Genomic DNA, 23,355 nt, shown 5'->3' with positions numbered 1-23,355 from the left:
ATGAGGCTAGCCCGTCAGAGTCTGCGAGGAGGCATACTTCAGTTCAGCAGCCGGACAGCAGAGCACATCCTTCTGAGATCAGATTGGCTGATGATCAGATAGAGATGATATCTCAGCATGTAGCTTCCATACTATCTCGTCAGATGGGCACTTCAGCTTTTACTCAGGGATCGACATCTCATGATGTATCTGATCAGACACTGATCCCTCACATCTCCATTTTTTCCAGATGATTTCAGATCAGTCAGTATGCATTGAGCAGCTTGAGGGTTGTATAGTGAGACTAACTGGCAGAGTATTTGACTTGCAGAGGCAAGTGTTAGCTCTAGCCCATCCACAGCTGCATGAGGACATCACTGAGGTCTCTGACCTATCTGCGGAGGCAGCCAGACTGCGAGGAGTCTTAGAGAGTGGTTTTGACTTTCTGAGGAGAGAGATCAGGGGCTCTAGTGAGCATGCTTCCACTCAGTTCACTGCACTGCTACAATCTGTTTCGAGAGCTTTGAACCTTCTGGACACCATCAGACTCTCTCTTGTAGCTCAGTCCTTTGCTTCTCAGCCTTCAGGATCTTCTCACCCTCCACTCGTGCTGGCACCTCTACCGTGACAGAGGTAGACGCGTCGAGGTCGAGCTCGTGGATATGATCCTTCATCTTCTCACCTCATTTCTGATTCATCAGACTCCGATCCATCCAGTCATGATATCTATTAGATCTAGTGTAGTCTGTCCTTTCTTTAGTTTTTAAGATCTATCTTGTAGGCCATGCAATGTAATGTTGACTGATTGACTCTTGGATAGTTTCTATCCATGTCTTTTGTGCTCTAAGTTGACACTTATGTATTGAAACATCTATGTATTCAGTCATTTTTGGATATATACATATATGTACTTTGACTTTCAATGAATATCTGTGAATGTGATCAAATTAAATTACTTTTAAATCATAAAATACTTGAATAGCAATTTCTTTCTGAACAAATTGATATATCTTTTACGATTGCTATATTGAGGGGAGTAAAAAATAAGCAATAAAGAAATAAGCAATCAAAGAATGAAGCTAAAAAATTGATTCCATCAAAAAGAAGGAATAAAGAAAATATGTCCTTTAAAAAGGAAAGTAGAAAATCTTAGTTGATGCTGTCAAAAAGGGGGAGTAGAGAATCAAAATCAAGATTGAGCAATAAGAACAATAAAGATTGAACATTAAGTAAATTGTTAAACAAATAGGACATGTGTCATATGCCAAAGAATCAAAATCACTTTTTCTTTCCAGGCAAATGCACTTATAAGAATAAGAGCAATAAAGATTGAACATTAAGTAAATTGTTAAACAAATAGGTACATGTGTCATATGCCAAAGAATCAAAATCAGCTTTTTCTTTCCAGGCAAATGCACTTATAAGCAAATTTCAAATTTATCTTTAAACTACTCATGATGCATCTCGTTCCAATACTTGGCTATAATATTCAAGTAATGCATCTTCATAAATCTGAAATTCATGTTCAATGCCTTATATATACTTTTGCTCAAGTATTTTGTCATCATCAAAAAGGGAAGATTGTTGCTCCTTGAATTGATTTTGATGATTACAAAGTATTTGAGGGGATTACTAATGATTTTGGCTTGGAAAAAGACTTATTGCATTTCAGGGCAAAATCATAATTTTATTAAGACCTGATTCAGAAGCCTCAAGAGCAAGAACAAAAGACTGCAATCTATTGAAGGAAATTTCAATATTTTTGGAAGTATATTTTGTAAGAAAATTAGATTTTTATTTTTGAGTCGACCCCATGAGTCGACTCATGGCTTAAAGGGCTGAACGGTATGCGAAAATTTTGGCTGACACACTCTGTGAGTCGACCCCATGGGTCGATCCCTGGCATGAGTCGACCTATGAGTCGATCTCTGCTGCTTTGCAGGCCAAAATTATAGAACAGTCATTTTTGCTCTTTTCCACAGAGGTCGACCATGAGTCGACCCATGAGCTGAGTCGACCCTATGTCACCCTGCGAAAAAGTTCTACAACGGCTAGTTTTTAACCTTTTTAACTGTATTTAATCCCATTTAATGTGCTCTAACGGCTCTATTTCAGCCCAGATTACTCTCCACCATTATTTGAAGTTATATAAAGGGACTTAAAGGAGGAAATCAAAAAAAATATAGAGAGAGATTTGAAAAAGATCTTCAAGCATTCATTTCAATCCTAAGCAAGAGCCCACCAAAAGAGTTAAAGAAGCTTTTAATTCAAGTTCACCAACTCCTCAAGAGCTCATTCAAGTCTCCAACCACCTTGAGAAAATCAGAAAGAGCTTCCTTCTAATTGTGTAAAGTGTATTTAAAGCTTTATTCGCTCATTAAAGGAGCTTCATCTGTATTTTTTGCAATTAACTGTAATACTCTTTTTGAGTTATTATTTTTATTTTGGAAAGGTTCCAAAATGTGGGAAGGTTGATCTGAACCTTGAATCGATTGTATTGGGTTGGCTTGTATCCGAAAATAAGTGTTCTAGCTTGGGATAGCTAGAGTCGGAGGTTCGACGAGTGTATTCAGGTCGAATACAGTTTAGTGGATTGAAATTCCTAAGTAGGAGCTTGGGGAGTGGATGTAGGTGCAAGGTTGGCACCGAACCACTATAAATCTTCTTGTTTGTGTTGTGCTTAATTGCTCTACTCCTAAACTTATTTATTCTCTTGCATTCTTACATCCAACTATTACCTTGCATAAATTACACTCTCTATACTTATCTTGCTCATTGTTAAATAATCTTCATAGTTGTAACTAAGTTTAAATTTTTAGAAACCTAATTCACCCCCCCTCTTGGGTTGCATAGCTGGGCAACAATCATAGATAACATAAATATTTATGATGGAAAATAATTTTTCCATCACCAAATATTGATCATTTACGATAAAAATTTTTATCGCTAATATGTGAAAAATAAAAAATTCAAAAATTCAAAAGGTAAGCTATTGTGATTAATAACAATATTACTCATCAATAATTGATTATTTATGCAAACTATCATCATCAAATAATTAGAAAAAATTAAAAATTAAAAATTATAGAATATTTATGATGAAAACTTTACATCATAAATAATCAATATTTATGATGAAAATTTTTTTTTCATTGAAAAATCATATTTATTTTTGATGAATATTTTTCATCGCTAATATGTGAAAAATAAAAAATTTTAATTTTTAAAATGATAGTATTAGGGACATAAAATTTTTTTGTCATAAATCATTAAGTGCATTTTGATGGAAGAAGATTTTTTTGTTGCTAATAAACTATTTTAAAAATTTAAAAATAAAAAATAATTTATGATGAAAATTTTTTATTATAAATAATCAATCCATCAAAATCGTTGCTTATTTACAGTATATCTTTCATCATCAATATTTGAAAAATAAAAAAAATTAAAATTTTAAAAACTAGACTATTAGTGATGGAATAAAAGATTTCTGTCCTAATGAATTTTTTAACGATGAAAAATTTCATCGCTAATATTTTAAAAATTTTAAAAATTTTAAAAAACTTTTCTATTGAAGGATGTTTAGACATATTATAGTAAATTTTTTGTATTTATAAAAATAAATATTAGATAGTTTTTAAAAAATAATATGTGGACAAGAAAAGTATGTAGAATATTAAGATGAATATGTAGTAATATAAGAAAAAATAAAATTAAAAAAATTTAATTTTTTTTATTTTTTTAACAAAGATTTAATTGATTCCAATTTAGGATCTATTTGAATGATTGGATCCAAAATATTATAGAACTCAAAAATCAGTCCTAGACAAAATAGGCCAAGCTCAGCTTATAATTTTGTATATTTGTGTTGGCTCATGCATATTATAGAATTTTAAGCTCAACTATCTAAACAAATGCTTAATTGGATTCAAAGTTGCAAGCCACAAGCACATGCTAGTCACTTCAAGGCCTAGATGGGATCATCCAACCTACATGCTTTCCGATTTTACACAATTTAAAATACTAAGGATCTAATCAAAACTTTAACTTAAAAAATTCCAAACTGATGATCTAGTTCCTTGTCTAATTCATGGTTCGAAGCTTAGAAAAATACCTACATTAAGCATAAACAACAGAACAAGCAGTCAAGCTAAACAACACTATCCCTGATAAGGTTTTAGTTAATAGTAGGCATAGCCGATTAAGGTGGAGCTATGTTATGGAAGACGGCAACATCATTACTCCAAAAGGACAACAATGTCTAAAAATTATCTTCTGCTGTCGACATTCTGGAACAGCAAGATGGATGCTGAAAAAAGAGTTTTACATTTATAATTACTTTATTCTATCCATCTCCAACTTATCTATAACATAAAATTTGGGATCTCAAGCTGTATGCTTTAATATTATTCCTCGAAACTTTTAAATATCCTCATATTGTCGGCCATTAGAACCTTTTGAAATTGCCACAATATTTTAAAAAGAAAAAAAGAAGAAATTTAATGTAAATTTTTAAAAAAAATGAGAATATCTTTTTCCATAATTATTAGCGACGAAAAAGACTTTCCATCGTTAATAATGTAATTAACGATGAAAATTTATCACCATAAATAACTTTTTTATTGAAAAATATTTTTACCAAAAATATTTTGGCAGAAACTATTAGTGATAGAAAGTTTTCATCGTTAAAAATTTATTAGTGATGATACCTATGATTTCATCGTAAATAATATTTTTGGGGAGGAGAAAATAATTTTTTCAGCAGAAATTTTTTTTTTGATGGAAACTATTAGCGACGAAAAATAGTTACATCGTCAATAACCTTATTGGTGACAAAAAATTTTTTTATCATAAATTATTTTTTTATTTAAATTATTAGCCATGAAAATTTTATTAGCGATAAAAATTTTGTTGACGAAAATTTTCATCGCTAATACATCGCATCCCGTCAAGTCCCATCTGAAACCCATTTTCTTCCCCGATGCCCCCCATTATGCTTTCGCATGCTCCCCCCCCCCCCCCGCATCCCCCTCTCCGCTCTGCCCTCTCTCCGACCATCGAGTTCACATTTGTCGCTGTCCTCGATCGTCGTCACCGTCGCAGTCGTATTTGCCGATAAGGTAAGCTTTCTTTGTTTTTTTTTGGGGAGGGGTTCTCAGGCCACCGATGGGCTATCAGGGATGGGGGAGACGCTGGCGAGAATGGGCTGGGCCGACAGGGATGGAGATGGGCGGGCTGGCAGGGATGGAGCCGGGCCGATGGTGTTTGTATCCACCATCGGTAATCCATCTTTATTTTTTTTTTATTCTTTTGTCGGGCAACCGAGCCAGCATGGAAGTGCCGGGGCTCGATCGGGCCAACGTGGATGGGTGGGCTGGGTCTTGCCGACGTGGAGGGTGGGTCGGTCGGGCCTGGTTGGGCCGGCATGGACGGGGCCGGGGCGGCGGGCACAGGGACGGGCCGATGGGGAGGGTATGGGGATGGGTGGGCCGGGTTGGGCCGAGTGGACGGGTGGTCCAGGTCGGGCCGGGTTGGGGCGGCGCAAATGGGGCCTGGCCGATGGAGACAGGCCAGGGTGGGCCGCAGGGACGGGGCCAGGGCCGGGCCGATCCGATGGGTCGAGCCGGGCCAGGTCGGGTCGAGTCTGGGCTGAGTCAGTTTCGAGTCAGGTCGGGGCCTCCGAGGATGGGTTCGGGGACTGGGCTGGGCTGGGGCGAGTCGGGTGGGTCGATTTCGGGTCAGGCCGGGGCCTGTGGGGATGGGTCTGGATCGGGTCGAGCGGCGAGGATGGGGTCGGGCTGGCAGGGATGGGCCGGGGCCGGTGTGGATGGGGATGGGGCAGCTGGGTCGGGTCGGGCAGGCTGGGCCGAGTCGGGCCAATGTGGAGGGGTACACATATTATTTGATTAATTATATTTGTTGCATATTATTTTTTAGTGTTGCTACTGAAATTATTTAATTATTTGATTAATTATTTTTTCATTAATATAATGCATGTTGCTGTTACTTGTTACAATTTAATTGTTTTATGTGCTGTTTTGTATGCTGCTAAATTATAAATATAACAAGTATTTCTATTTTAGAGAAAACTCTATTAAATTTTTGATAAAAAATTTCAATACAAAATTATTCTTTTTTGATAAATTAAAAATCTATCTTGGAATCATGTTCAAAGATGGTAGTTAAATTCATTGAGCTGTAGATTTTATTTAAAAGTCATCTTCATCGAGATCGAATCTTGGATATCCATATTCGGATTTTTTAGAAAAGTAATAATATTATTTTGTTAATAGTTGATATTTCATTTCATTATGTGGTATTCAGTAATTATCTGTCCATTGTTCTTCAGATATATGGTAGATAGGATGCATAGTCACCATATCCATATCGTATACTTGGAGAACATAGGGAGATGCTGTCAAAATTTTTACAAAATGAGATGAAATATTCACTAATAACAATAATGAGATTATTACTTTTCTGAAAGGATAGGGCCACACCTGTTAGTAATGATTTGAAATAGATAGGATCATGCATTTTTACTTCATTAAATTGATGTAACATATTTTTTGTGTTACTATTCAGTCTGTATTTTTTAATGTGTTGTTTTGTATAAAGTGATCCAAATCTGGATCGGATCGAGATTTTGGTTCGAATTCAGAATGCGATTCAGTCCAAAATTGGATCAAGATCCAAAAACCACTGAACTTTTTTTTGGTTGTTAATAATTTTGTGTTTGTTGTTAGATGGATATCAACAAAAATTGGATGAATGCTATAGATATTTTTTTGCCTGAATATTAAAAAAAAGTTCAAGATTTTATTGAGTTTGCACGGCATAAGGCTGACAGTGCTAGTTGGATAAAGTATCCATGTAAGAGATGTGTCAATTTGGTATATCGTCACATAACACTTGTTGAGGAGCATTTGCTACAATATGGTATGGATAAGAAGTATACTTGTTGGATATGGCATGGGGAGGATGATCCGAATGAAGTGGTGCACGATGATGACAATACTGAAGATGATAGTGATGCTGGTGGACCTATCGAACATAATGGTATAGGAGAATTGTTAGATGATTTACATCAAGGTGATTGTTCAAATATACGCATAAGTACTACTACATCTGAAAGTAATTCTGATCATGAACATAATATCCGACTTGAGGTAGAAGGGACTTTTAAACAGTTTGCAAAGCTTGTAAGGGATACACGGGAGCCACTCTATCCAAATTGTGCAAAGTTTTCCAAGTTAGAGTTTTTGATAAAATTGCTTCATATTAAAATGTGAATCGATGGAGTCAGAAGTCATTTGATCAAATTTTAACATTGATTAAAGTGGCTTTTTCTGATGGAGAGAGACTTTCGAAATCATATTTTGAAGCAAAAATATACATGCAGAAAATGAGACTTGGCTATATTCCTATACATGCCTGAAAAAATGATTATATATTATTTTATAAGGATAACGAACAAATAATTGAATGTTCAAAATCGGTGAGCCTAGATATAAAATCGATAATAGGAAAGCAAAGAAGATACCTCAAAAGATTTTGAGATATTTTTCATTGATTTCAAGACTTCAAAGGTTATATATGTCCACAAAGATAGCTGAAGAAATGAGATGGCATTATGAGCAGCGGGTTCCAGAGAAGAACATACTTAGCCACCCATCGACTCTTTAGTGTGGAAAGACTTTGATGCAAAGCATCCATACTTTGCGAGTGACCTGTATAATATCTGGCTTGGTCTAGTGATAGATGGATTTAATCTCTTTGGCAATCTGAGTACCTCTTACAGCATGTGGCCTGTGATGCTAGTTGTATATAATGTATCATCTTGGAAGTACATGAAAGAATCATTTATTTTTATGTCACTATTGATTTCGGATCCAAAATATCAGGTAATGAAATTGATGTATATCTACGACCTTTAATCGATGATCTGAAGGAGCTATGGAAAAATGGGATACAAATATATGATTTGTGAGTCGAAGTAATTTTAAGTTGCTTGCTTCGATTCTATGGACCATAAATAATTTTTTTGCATTTGAAAACTTATCTGGATGGAGCACCAAAGGATATCTTGTATGTCCAATATGCAATAGGATGCATCCTCCTTACATTTAAAGCACGGACAAAAAATATGTTTCATGGGTCATCAGCGGTTTTTTTCTGCTAATCATTCTTGGAGGACCCGTTATAACTAATATTTTGATGGTAAGTCCGACCGACGTCCGCCACATAAGGAGTTAAGTGGAGCAAAAATTTTAGAACAACTTAAAGTCATCAAAAATATCTAAATTGAAAAAATATCGGGTACTCGCAAGCGAAAGCGTACTGAAGCTAAGCTGAATTGGATGAAGCAAAATATCTTTTTCGAACTATCATATTGGAAGCAGCTACTACTTCATCATAATCTGGAAGTAATGTACATTGAAAAGAATATTTGTGATAATATCATCGATACTGTATTGAACATCTCAAAAAAAATAAAAGATGATACAAAAGCTCGCCTTGATTTGCAGAAAATGGTAATCCGATTGGAGTTGCATTTAGTTCATTGAGGTGAGAGATTTTTATGCCACCTACATATTATTCACTGTTTGGTGAGGAAAAGAAGAATTTCTGTGAATGGTTCAAAACCGTAAAGTTTTCTGATGCATATGCTTCAAACATATCGCGGTGTGTTGGGAACAACAACAGCAATATCTCTGGCATAAAAAATCATGACTCCTATGTGATGATACAACGTTTGCTTCTGTGGTCATGCGTGGCTATTTGGATGGTGATGTTCAAACTGCATTGATTGAGCTGGTAGTGTTCTTTCGAGAACTGTGTTGTCAAAAATTAAAGATTAACTTATTTGAGAGATCAGAGAAGAATATCGTACTCATTCTTTATAAGTTAGAAAAAATATTTCATCATTATTTTTTGATGTTATGGTGCATCTAGCTGTTCATCTTCCAAAGGAAGCTCTTTTGGCTGGATCGGTACATTATTAGTGGATGTATCTTATTGAAAGATAAAAAAATTATATGTACTTTATCATATCAATTATAAGATATAAATATATTTTTAAAATTTAAATTTATTTTTATTTATAGATTTTTATGTACCTTAAAAAAGTTTGTGCGCAGTAAAGCAAGGCCTGAAGGATCTATAACATAAGCATATGTAGCTACCGAGTGTGTCACATTCTGCTCGATGTATCTTGACGATATCGAAATAGATTCAATCATACAGATCATAATACAGACTGTGAATAGGGTGATAATGAACCGACGTTGTCTATATTTAAACAAACGATTCGACCTATTGGTGCAAGGAGATATGAATTTATGGATGTGAACAGCTATCCAAGGCACACTTTTACGTTCTAAATAATTATAAAAAAATAAAGATTTTATTGAGTAAGTACCATCTTACCATACTGTTTAATGTTTAAGAAAATTTTTCATATCGATGTAAAACTAAAAATTATAACTTCTTGCAGTGAGCACAAGAGTATACTATGTAGAGAGAATAATATGGATGTCGATAATCGACATGGAGGAATTTACAAAATGATTTGGTGATCTTGTAAGTTACATTCGTGATACATTATTTATTTACTTATAAATAATATTATTTGACCAACATAATTTTTTATCTTATGGTGTAGATGAAATATAAGTATTTCAATAAAGAAGTAGTGCAACCGATGAGTTGCATGATTTAGCATATGGTCCCGATCGAAGGGTTAATTACTACGCATCCTGTATTGTTAGAGAAATTAGATTTCACACAAGGGAGCTTGAGATGCAATGATGGACCCAGAATAGTGGAATTGCTACAACTGGATATGAAGGAGAAGAAGAGATTTATTATTATGGTGTACTAGTAGATATCATAGAACTGAAATACGAGTCCAGTAATTCTGTATTTTTGTTTTAGTGTGAATGGTGAGATATTGGTAATAAAAAGATCAGTATTCATATCGATTCATAATTTATTAGTTTAAATTTTGCACGAATATGGTACTAAAATGAGCCGTATATATTAGCAACTCAAGCGAAACAAGTTATATATTTGAAAGATCTAAAGTATCAAGGTAATTGGCATGTTGTACAAAAAATAACACCTAGAAGCATATATGACATACCAACCCAATTAGAGATGGATGAAAATTCAGATTTACTTGAAGAGGAAGCTTTTTAGCAAGAAAAACAAACATTAGCCGAGCTTTTGGTTGATGAAGAACTTGTAACAGCATCTTTGAATAGGGCTGATCTACTATCCAACGAAGTTGAAGCTGATTTTGTATTTAATCTTGATGAGTCAGAGGGTGACGATTAGTTCATAAATGATGATGAGATAGAAGACGACACATATATCGATTACTATGATTCGGAGGAGGATCTACACATCGAGGAAGATATGAATATTGATGAGTAGATCTATATTCTTCATTAATCTTGTTTTACAATAATGGTATGCAATATAATTGTATTCATTAGGATGTTATTTGATTTCTATTATTATTATTCAATATTTATTTATTTATATCTTAATTATTACAAATATAGCACCAGGAGACAGACGACGACGTTCGCGTTCATAGTTTACCTTGGAGGTTGAGGTGCTTTCACCGATCTCCATTGCCGCACCGGCTCCACTGTCAAAGGATCCCAATGAGGTGGGTCCCAGTGAGATGGGTCCTAGTGAGGTAGGTCCCAGTGGTATTATTATATTTTTTATATAATAAAATTAATTTTTTTATTTGGATCATAATAATGATTTATTTATTGTTGTTTTAGGTCATCTTCATCGGTAGTGAGGCAAGGATGAGGTCCATCGAAGAACCTCACTCTAGAGTGTTGGAGATGTGAGCACCCAGGACAGCATCTCCGGATCGAGATACCAGCCGGCTACACCAGACCCATTAGGGGATAGTGCGAGCTATGGCAGACTGAGCTGGGCATCATATGCCACAGTTATGCTTTCGTGATGCTCTTCGATTGGCGTCACGTTCTACTGGCTCAGAGAGAGGTTTTCTACATCCACTTACTGGTAAAATAAATTATATTATGAATATTTAATTTGCATAGTATTCTTCTAATATTTGTTATTGGCATGATGTATTCGACATCATTGATTTTGAGGAGGATCATGTGAGGCGAGCCATCAACACTCATCTATCCTTGCATTTCAAGGATTATCACCATCACATGCATCAACATTGGTACCAGGTGGTGCAAGATCATAGGGAGGAGGCAGCACGCAGCAGCCCTATGACAGCATCACCATAGATGATTGAATTGCCATATACCGGCAATACGAAGATCTGACATATCAGGTTACACATCTAAACTTATTTTTTTTAGAGTTTAATGACTGAATCATTTATTCTTAAATTAAATTTGTTATCTACTAATTTGACTGATAATTTTACAGAGACGATGTACCCAGAATGCGACGAATCGGGCGAGACAGATCGTGCTGCATTATGGGGGTTCGAGATCATTCGCTCGTCACATGGAGCATATAGTAGGTAATTTTTAATTTTTAATTAGCATATAATTATCTAGTTATTTAAATTTTTTTAATTAATTCTCAAATTACAGAGAGATGCTGAGAGTGGCGAGCTTCCTGGTAGGATCGATATCTACCAGTGGACCCACCAGCGACGGTCGGAGGAGTGGACGATGGGGAGCCAAGAGCTCTTTGTAAGTTTTTTCAATTATTTTTTTATTCACAGTCTGATTTTTATTAAAAATTAAAATAACTCTAATTTTAATTTTCAAGATCGTATGATAGACATGAGATCCCAACCTACCTCTGAGGGCTCAACTGTACCCACAGATGATGAGATCTTTAATCAGGTGCTCAATATGAGACCCTGTTATATTAGAATTTAGGGTATGGGATCACTGCTCCCTCATTCTCATGCTCATCTAGGGCTGACATCCATTCTACGTGCGAGGTTCGGCTGACGGAGGTGTAGAGATAGGCTATCGAGGATCAACAGTAGGCTGTCATAGATCGACAGCAGACTGAGCACCAAGCTCAGGAGTTGGCTGCATGCATCGATGAGTATCAGTAGTCTCAGATCTAGATGATGGAGCGGATGGACAAATGGAGCAGATGATACAGTTAATGAGGTAGCAACAGGCCAGTCCGAGCTCCGTCGAGCACTCTCCATCTCCAACTCATTCTCCAGATGCCGATATTTGATGGCTTATTGATGTATTTTTTTAATTTCAAACTCTTATAATTTTAATTTAATATAATAAAATAATAAAATTTATTTATCAATTTATTATGTAATTTTTTATTTTTATGTTTTTAATTTATAAAAATATTATACATATAAATTAAAATATATATTCACAAATTTTTTAAAAAATATGACTAAATTATTAATGATGGAATTATTCATGATAAAAGATTCATCATCAAAAATATTTTACTAACAAAATTGAATTTTTCAATAAATATATAATTAACAGTGATAAAAATTTTTTGTCATAAATAATTATTAGCGACGTAAATGTTCATCGCAAATTGAATTATTTATGATATAATTTTTTATCACAATATTATTCAATTTTATTTCCTAAAATTTTTTTATTAAATTAATAGTGACAAAATCTTTTTGTTGCAAAAAATATTTTTTGTGATGTAAACTTTTAGTCGCTAAAACTTTGGAATTAATAGTGATGAAAATATTTTATCATTATTTTTTTTTATTTATTAGCAACAGTATAATTCATCACAAATATCTTTTTTTATGATTAAATTTTTTTATCTTTTATTTTTAACGATGAAAAATATTCATCGCAAATAGCTTTTATTAGCAATGAAATTTTTTTTCTGTCGTAAAATATTATCAACGATGAGATTATTGGCGACAAAAAATTAACGACAAAATTTTCATGCTAATATCTATTAGCGATGAAAATTTGTTATTAGCAATAAAAATTTTTCATTGCTAATAACCTATTTTATTGTAGTGACACCATATGAGATATGGTTCGATAAGAAGCCAAGTCTAGATTATCTTAAGACTTGGGGATGTTGGCCTATATCAAAAGATAGATGGCGGATAAGATAGGGTATCCTTAATAATCCATGGGATACTACTTCTACTTTTTACAAGACCACAATGTGATTGTGAGTTGAAATATAATATTCTTAAAAAAATAGTTTATCTAGGATGGTAGCAATAAGAGCTTAGTTGAGCTCGAAGAGAAGGTCTCTGAAGAGCCAAGAGCTATAGATCCTCAGGAACCTGTCATCCAAGAGCTAGTAGTTGACGTTCCTCTACCACCTCATAGATCTAGCAGGATCTTCTGACCTCTTGAAAGGTACATGGGTATGCTTACGGAGAAAGTAAAAGAAATATTTCTTATGGGAGATAGGGGTCATGGTGATGATCCTAATACCTTTGACGAGGCGATGTTTGACATCGATTTTGAGAAATGGTTAGATCCTATGAAATCAAAAATTGACTCAATACACTTAAACCAAGTATGGACCTTAGTGGATCCATCTGAGAGTATTGTACCCATTGGATGTAAATGAATCTACAAAAGAAAAATAGGTACCGATTATAAGGTAGAGACCTATAAAGCTAGACTTGTGGCTAAAGGTTATAGTCAGTGTGAGGGCATTGACTATCAAGAAACTTTTTCATCCGTAGCCATGCTGAAATCCATCCACACTCTGCTTGCTGTTGCAGCTTACTATGACTATAAAATCTGACAGATGGATGTGAAAACTACTTTCTTGAATGGATATCTTGAGGAAGATATCTATATGGAGTAGCTTATGGGTTTCACGTCTGGTGATGGTGATCACAGAGTCTTCAAGTTGCAAAGATCCATATACGGATTAAAGCAAGCTTCTCAAAGTTGGAACCATCATTTTAATGAGGTAACAAATTATTTGATTTCATAAAAAATGAAGAGGAACTATATGTATATAAAAGGGTCAGTGGGAGCATGATAACATTGTTGGAATTTGAGGTAGGGGCATGCATGTGTTTCAAAACTTTATTTTCTAAACATCATAGCAGAATATAAGATTAAAATACTTTTAATCTGAATCATGCATGCATAACAACATAAAACTACAAGGATCTAGTTCAAGTGCTGGAATTGACACATGCTGAAATTCAGATTGTGATCAAATCGCATACCTGTTTCGCAATTCTTTTCTTCAAATCTGGATCTAGAAGAGAAAAAGTTTTCTTCTAGCCATACAATATCCGATCTCTACGGATATCTACTCAGGATCAGCCTGGAACGGTCCTCTTCAAATTAAATTTTTTTCTCTAAGAAAATTCAGCCTGCTGAATCTGAACGAAGTCTAGATCACGATCAACACTTGATCTCCTTCTTTGATCTTCTTCTTCTCTTGCCTTTCTCTCTTACTTTGTGCTACTACCAAGCTCTGGAAACCAACAATGAGGGACACCCAACTAGCTTGGGCATGAGGAAGATGGGACATCCCAACTATTGGGAATAGTGTCCCAAAGCCAATCGTCAACCTGTTGACGGTTGTGCTAATTCTTGTATTAGTATATAAATTATAAATAAAGAAAAGTTATTTTGGTATTTTTATCATAAATTGTTTTATCTTCTAATGAACTCCTGTGCTGTGGTGAAGTCTTTAAGACTATTTAGACTCGACAAAGGAGGATTTATCATTTAGTCCTTAAATCTGTTCGCGACCAAATGATACGTTGTTACTAAGGACAATAACGTTTATCAAGCATAGGTCGTTGTGTGCCATATGGGTTGGTTGTCCTCTTAACCAAGAAGTATGGAGATACTGGTATGGCATACAGGTGAGATGTAAGGGTACATCTACACTGAACGTGACTGACTCTGGAGCTATTTCTGCTGTCAAGAATTGCTCCGATGGGATATGGGTATAAATATCCCTCTGACTGAGACTGCCACGGTGACTTGCAAGTAACTCACTGCACTTAGGCACTGGACTACCTGAATTTCTAATTCAGTGACAGAAGGATGCTGGGTGTAGTCAAGTACTTGACTTGTCGGTGCATATGTCAAGATGGGATTGACCACTCCAGTTTAGGAGCTGTGTACAGTCATGTTTCAATTTAGCAAAACCTTGGCTAAGGTAGTCCTAGTGAGGAGTCACAAGACTGTTTGAGTTGAGCACGATTCGGATGATCTGATCAAGGTTGACAGTTTAACCCTGAGTCATCCTAAACACAGGGGTCAAAAGGGATGAATTATACAGTAACCATATTCACGTAGGTTCTGAATATTATGATTATGACTATTCGACCTATCCGACATCGGGTACCATTGCTAGATGGTCACTTCGATTAGTACAGGAATTGGTTTCTGTGCTACCGGCTTAGATTCAAACCTGTGGGGTCACACACATTAGAGGTTCCTATCTGATCTGATGGCTGATAAAGAGTCCTACATGTCTGAGACTTTGTGATCGAGAATTAGGATTCTCTGATCATGAGTCTCACACATTTTGGGTACCGGGGTCAAGAGTCCCACTGGTTTGGGACTCTTCGATCAAGGTTTCATATCGATGGACTTTGATATCCGATTGCCCATCGGATATGGACTCAATATTTATGAGAGATTTAATTAGTAATTTGATCACCAATTAATTCAATTTGATTGAGTAATTATTTTTAGATCAAGTCCAATTGAATTGGATTCAGTTGGCTTTGACCTGATTAGGTTAAGTGTTGACCTAATCATCGAAGTAGTTTGGTCCCTGATTTGATCAAAGGTTGGGCTTATTCAATTCTTGATTTGATTAGAATTTTATTGAGCCTAATTAAGCCTTATTAAGTTAGATTTAATTTAGTCTAATTGTGCTTAACCTATTTTGATTAGGTTGGCTCAATTAGGTTCAAACCACCTTGACTTTTCTCCCTGCGCCACCTCACTTCTTCAGCGCCCATTTGAATTCACGAGAAGCAACTTCTCGTGAATTTTCTCCCACGCAGAATGCATCTCACGCCCACACTTGTGCGCCAAATTTTGGATAAACTTGATTTGTTAGCCATTCAAATTCAAAGGGTGTTTGAATTTAAATGGATAACTTATCCCTTGTGTCTTCTTGCCTTATCCATCTTATGCGCCACTTATCATACACGAGAAAGAGTTTCTCATGAAATTTCTCTACACACAAGAGAAGCCATGCCTCCTCTCTTCTCACACATAGAGTGGATAGGAATGAGTTGGTTGGCATTTGAATTTAAATTCGATTTGAATTCAAATGAGCAACCACTTATCTTTATCCTCTCACACGGTAAAAATGCTGCAAAGATGTGGTCTTGCATCGTTTTAAAAAGGAGATAAGAGAGGGCGTGTGCACAGATGATCAAAGAAAAAAGGGTGGCATGAGAGAGGTTTTTGGCATGAGAAAAGAAAAGAAAAGAAGAGAAAAAGGGAGAGAGAAGTGGGTGCACTCTTTTCTTGTGTACCCTAGGGTTTTGGCTTAGGGTTTGGGAAGTGAGAACGTGAGCTACGAGTGTCGTAAGCTGACCAAACTTCAGAGAGAGCATCATCAACCTCTCTACCATCTTTACTGATGATCAAGAGTATCTGAGAAGTCAGTAGATATCGATCGAAGGAGTTCGATCAACATCGGCCATCAAAAAGGTGCAGTCACGAACTAGCATTCGTGAGGAGCCGATCAGATCGGAAGCTTCATGTGGATAATTTACAGAGGCTAGATATATTGTGTGGCTATATTGTGATGATTAGATCCTTCCAACGATGATCAGATTGCAGCAATCGACTACCTGCACAAAGGTAATGTGTTCTGAACACATAACAGTAAATTGTTTACTGTTCAAATTTGAATTTCAAATTTAAATGCATGCATGCTATATATCATATTTAGATCCTAGTGTAGGGTAAACACATGTTAATTAATTAGATTAATTAATAATTTCCACTGTAAAATAGTGATTTTGAAAAAGTTTTAAAATTATGATTTTACTCCGGCACTCAAATTTCACTTCAAATGGTATCAGAGCAGGTTCTAAAATATGATATATATATTTGCATGTGTTGATTAATTTGTAATCTAAAAATTTAAATTTAAAATTTGAAATTTGTTTGAAATTTGAAATTCAAAATTTGAAATTTAAAATTTGAAATTTAAAATTTAAATTTTGAAATTGGTATATTTAGATATACTTGATCCAAGTAGCAAGTAATCTAATTGGGTTGGTTGCCATGGTCGTCCGATCATAGGAGAAAAGTAGGGTTTAAAGGCCCTCTCCTCCCATTCGATGGGATTCTCCCATGGCGGTAGGGGTGTCGCTGCAATTATATCCCATGCAGATGAAGCAGTGAAAGGACTTAATTGTAAAAGTTTAATTGTAAAATTTATCATGAATGTGTTAGATTAGATCTAAAGAATATTCATGATTTATTTTGATTGAGTTATTTTCTATTATGTAATTAGCAATAAGATTGTAATTTATGAAATGCACTGATCTATCTGCGAAATGAGTCAACATATTTGGTGAACAGAAAATAAAACTTTTCAAATTTAAAAATTATTTTCGAAATATCAAACCTCGACCCATCAGTCCAAATACTTAATTAAAAGAATTAAGTATTATCAAGTTGGTCTAGAATTATGAATTAAGACCTAAGACAATTACATAAACTTGTGGGTCAATGGGTTAGATGGATTAGGTCCATAATTGGGTTAGACCTAAGGTTAGCTTAAAGAAATGGACTAAATTAGAGTAATTGATCAAATCTAATCAAAAGTTGAATTAGATTAGGTCAAGGACACTCTAGACTCAACTTCAATAGTTGTAGTTGAATGGGTCCATGTCTTTAACTAGACCAAGATGGACTTAATTCATTGCTATGCGGTGGAACCCTATTTACTAAGTTGATCAAATTAAAACTAATGAACCAATTGGTATCTAAGGTAAGTTCGGCAGTTTGACCAATGGTTCTTAAGTGGGAGCTACTCACATTGATTCGATCTCTGACGAGTTAATGGCATATCCCCACCACTGATCTCACTTATCTGGCCAACCTAGTGAGTTAGGTTTTGATTAGATCACTTGGTGATTAGGGCTCACCCATGTCATTAGGTAAATCAGTGTGACTGATTTAGGTGCTCCTAATGCCGGTTTTAATTAAATCCTTTTTAATCTGACTTGGTGAAGTCAGTGGGAGGATTGAAATTGGCTGGTTAATTTCTTCTCTTCTATTCTTTAATAAAATTCTCAAAAATTATTAAATCCCTAAAATGATTAAGTTATAGTGATAACTAAGTCATAGCCTCCCATTAAGTGAGTGATAATGAGTCCATTAGTTTAATAATCACTGGAGGCCCAAAGGCCTGGTGCTTATTGACTAATGGAATTATCATTCATAGTATGATAATTTGGTTGAGTCTTTCTGATGGTGGTCAGGTTGGCTGGCCAAAGTCGGGCCTGATCATTTATTGGTCTAATTCACCAAATCAAGTCATGTTAATGGTTGGACCTAACCAGATCTTTTCAGTGGAGGCCAAAGCCTACTGATTAGGTTTTGGGACAAAATAAATTACTAGAAGTTGTTTAGAGAAACAACTGGTTATGAATCTACCCATAGATGCACATGGGTTGACCAACCAAAGTTGGGCTCATGTGTAGTCTATGTGGATTCTAGTACCCACTAAGGAATTAAAGTAATTTCTCAAATTGAAGGTTGAGGCTACCAGTTTGTAAAAATACTGGGAGAAACTATAAACTAAAGTCCAAATTTTTAGTATGAATAATTTATGTACTAATATAGGTCTGGTTTTCTTTTATGCAGCTATGGCCACTACCCCGTTGCTTCGATCATTATTAGATAATGACAAGCTCATGGGACTTAATTTCGATAGCTGGTATCGAAAATTAAAAATCATCCTTAAGCATGAGCAGATCCTTTATATAGTAACGGATCCGGCACCTGAGGAGCTAGCCTCGAACGCTAGAGGGACGGTCCGAGATACTTATCAGAAGTAGCTCAATGACTGCACCACCGTTCGATGCATAATGCTGGTGGCAATGAATGATGAGTTCAGCCACAGGTTTGAGAATGTCCAGCCACAGAGATGCTTCAAATGTTGAATGACTCCTTTGGCACGCCTGACGACGTTGAAAGGCACAAAACTAGTTGTGCCATTTTCAATGTTCGGATGAGGGATGGGGCTTCAGTCACTGATCATGTACTGTACATGATCGAAATGATTGAGCGCCTAAGTAAATTGAGCTTTCCCTTGCACGAGTAGCTCGGTAAGGATGCGATCCTTAATTCTTTGCCCAAGTCCTTCCTCCCCTTCCTTACTCATTTTCGAATGACAAAGCCTGCAGTGAACTACCACGGCTTGTTGGGGTTGCTACAGAACTTTGAGAAGGACCACCAGCTCCATAAGGAGTCGGTGAATGTTGTGGGAGGGTCTTCTTCTGATTGTCGACCCTTTAAGAAAGGGAAGAAGAATAAGAAGAAGAAGAATAAGAAGGTGCAGTCGCATGCTGGGACGTCTGCACAGGGTCAGACTAAGAAGTGCAAGCCCAACCAGAGCCAGGTGGAGTGCTTCTTTTGCAAGAAGCAGGGGCACTGGAAGAGGAACTGTCCTCTATACATTGCCTCCCTGGACCCGAACCGGCCGAAAAGAAGCAAGGTAATTATATGTTAACATCTTGCAACTTTTTCATTTGTTATACTACTACCTGGGTATTGGATACCGGAAGCCCTTATCATATCTGTAATTCGATGCAGGGTCTGTAGGTCAGTAGGAGATTTGATGAAGGTGAGAGGTTCCTGAATGTTGGAGATGGAAGCAAAGTTCTAGTTTTAGCTTTAGGAATTATGAACCTTGTAATCAATTCTCGTAATGTAATGTTGAGTGAATGTCACTATTGTCCAAGCTTTTTATTAAATATTATTTCTGTAGGCCTTTTGGCCATGTATGGTTATGAATTTTTAATAAAAGAAAACGTTTGCAATATCATTTTAAATGGTGTTACAATGTTTGTTGGACAACTAAATAATAAAATTTACTTACTATCACAGCCTGTTAATATGGTTGAAATCTCTGGTAAAGCCCTAGAATAGATAATGTGTCAGAAGTCTACCTTTGGCACTGTAGGCTAGGTCATATCAATAAGAACAGGATAAACAGGTTGGCTCAAGAAGAAATTTTTGAAGTACGTGATTGTGAATCACTTCCAACCTGTGAGTCCTGTCTTCTTGGGAAGATGACCAAGTCACCTTTTACTGAAAAAGGTGAGCGAGCCAGTGAACTCTTGGGTCTGGTACATTCTGATGTTTGTGGACCCATGAGCTCAAGTGCAAGAGATGGATATTTCTACTTCATAACCTTCACAGACGACCTATTGAGGTATGGGTATGTCTACTTAATGAAGCATAAGTCAGAATCATTTGAAATGTTCAAACTATTCCGAAATGAGGTAGAAAAATAAACTGGGAAGTGTATTAAAACTCTTCGATCTGATCGAGGAGGTGAATACCTTTCTAATGAGTTTCTGACATATCTTGGGGAGAATGGGATTCTCTCTCAGTGGACTCCTCCTAGAACACCACAGCATAATGGTGTATCTGAAAGGAGAAATCGACCTTATTGGACATGGATCGATCCATGATGGGGTTTGCTGGTCTGTCAATCTTCTCTGGGGATATGCACTCGAATCAGCTTGTTACCTTCTAAATAGGGTTTCGAGTAAGTCTGTAACCAAAATGCTATATGAGATATGGATAGGACGTAAGCCAGTACTCTCGCACCTTAGGGTTTGGGGGTGTCCGGCTTATGTTAAACGTTTAATTACGGACCAGCTTGGATCTAGGTCTGACAAGTGTTATTTCATAGGGTACCCAAAAGAGACCAAGGATATTATTTCTACCTAGCTGATGAGCAAAAAGTGTTTGTCAGCTTTAAGGCAATCTTTTTGGAAAAGGAGTTCCTTGGTGAAGAGACTGTTGCCTCTAAGGTCGAACTTGAGGAAGTTCGGCAGGTGGAAAAACCAACACAAGTAGCTGAACCTGAACCAGATTTGGTTAGATCAGATCCAGAGCCCATTGTTTCTGCACTCTTAAGGCGATCTGGTAGAGTACCATGTCAACCGGATAGATACTATAGTTTCTTGGTCTGGGACGGCGATCCTATCGAACTTGATGAAAATGATGAGGATCCAATCACCTGTTGGGAATAGTGTCCCAAAGTCAATCGTCAGTCTGTTGACGGTTGTGCTCATTTTTTATTTGTACATGAATTATGAATTAATAAAAATTATTTTGATATTTTTCATCACAAAATATTTCATCTTCTAATGAACTCCTATGTTGTGGTGAAGTCCTTAGGACTATATAGACTCGACAAAGGAGGATTTATCGTTTAGTCCTTAAATCTATTTGCGACCAAATGATATGTTGTTACCAAGGATGACAATATTTATCAAGCATAGGTCGTTGTGTGCCATATAGGTTGGTTGTCCTCTTAACCAATGAGTGTGGAGACACTGGTATGGCATACAGGTGAGATATAAGGATACATTTGCATTGAACGTGACCGACTCCAGAGTTATTTCTGCTGTCAAGATTTGCTCCGATGGAATATGGGTATAAATATCCCTCCGATCTGAGACCGCCACGGTGATTTGCAAGCAACTCACTGCACTTAGGCACTGGACTACCTGAATTTTTAATTCAGTGACGGAAGGCTATTGGATGTAGTCAAGTACTTGACTTGTCGGTGCGTGTGTCAAGATGAGATTGATCACTTCAGTTTAAGAGCTGTGTACAGTTGTGTTTTAATTTAGCAAAATCTTGACCAGGGTAGTTCTTGTGAGGAGTCACAGGACTGTTTGAGTTGAGCACGATTCGGATGATCTGATCAGGGTTGACAGTTTAACCCTGAGTCATCCCAAACACAGGGGTCAAAAGGATGAATTATACAGTAACCATATTTATATAGGTTCTGAGTGTTGCGATTGTGACTCTTCGATCTATCTAGACTTCGGGTACCATTGCTAGATGGTCACTTTGATTAGTACAGGAATTGGTTCCTGTGCTACTGGCTCAGGTTCGAACCTGCGGGGTCACACACATTAGAGATTCCTATCTGATCTGATGGCTGATGTAGAATCCTACATGTTTGAGACTTAGTGATCGAGAATCAAAATTCTCTGATCATGAGTTCCATACATTATGGGTACTGGGGTCAAGAGTCCCACAAGTTGGATTTTTCGATCAGGGTTACATATCGATGAATTCTGATGCCTGATTGCCCATCGGATTTGGACTCAATATTTATGAGAAGTTTAATTAGTGATTTGATCGCTAATTAACTCAATTTGATTGAGTAATTATTTTTAGATCAAGTCCAATTGAATTGGATTCAGTTGGGTTTGACCCGATTAGGTTAAGAGTTGACCTAATCATCGAGATGGTTTGGTCCCTGATTTGATCAAGGGTTGGCTTAATCAATTCCTGATTTGATTAAGATTTTATTGAGCCTAATTAAGCCTAATTTAGTTGGGTTTAAATTAGTCTAATTGGACCTAACTTATTTGGTTCAATTAGGTTGGTTTAAATAATTAAACCATCTTGACCCAATCTCCATGCGCCACCTCACTTCCATTGCACCCATTTGAATTCATGAGAAGGAACTTCTCATGAATTATTTCCTCACGCCAAGCCCTCTCCACGCCCCACTTTAATGTGCCAAATGAATGGATAAGGATGATTGGTTGGCCATTCAAATTCAAAATAAAGTTTGAATTTGAATGGGCAATCAATCTTTACACCTTATCCCTTTTTTTTATGCCCCATTTATTATATGAGAAAAGTTTCTCATGAAATCACTCCATGAATAATTTAAGCCACACCTTACGCCTTTAGTGGATAAGGGATGAGTTGGTGTCCATTTGAATTCAAAATTTGATTTGAATTCAAATGTGCAATTACTCATCTTTATCTTTTCTTTTGGATAAGACGTTTGACGTTGTTATAAAAGGAGGAGAAGAGTGGGGCATGCAAGAAGAAGATTTTTGGAGAAAATTTTGGGGCATGAGAAGTCTTGTGCATGAGAAGGAAGTCTATATCCTTCCAAGAGAAAAAGAAAGAAAAGTGGGTGCAAGATTTTCGATGAGTTCCCTAGAGTTTTAGCCTGGGGTTTGAAAAGTGAGAAAGTGAGCTACGAGTGTCGTGAGCCCACAAAATCTCAGGGAGATCTTTAACATCCTCTCAAGCACGTCTGTTGATGATTCGAAGCATTCAAAGAATCAACAGACATCGATCAAAGAAGTTCGATCAGCATCGACCGTCAAAAGGGCTCTACAACGAGCTAGCACTCATGAGGAGTCGATCA

Source organism: Elaeis guineensis, chromosome 4, assembly GCF_000442705.2.
Source record: "Elaeis guineensis isolate ETL-2024a chromosome 4, EG11, whole genome shotgun sequence".
Classification (NCBI taxonomy): Eukaryota; Viridiplantae; Streptophyta; class Magnoliopsida; order Arecales; family Arecaceae; genus Elaeis; species Elaeis guineensis.
Note: the sequence above shows the minus strand (reverse complement) of the source record.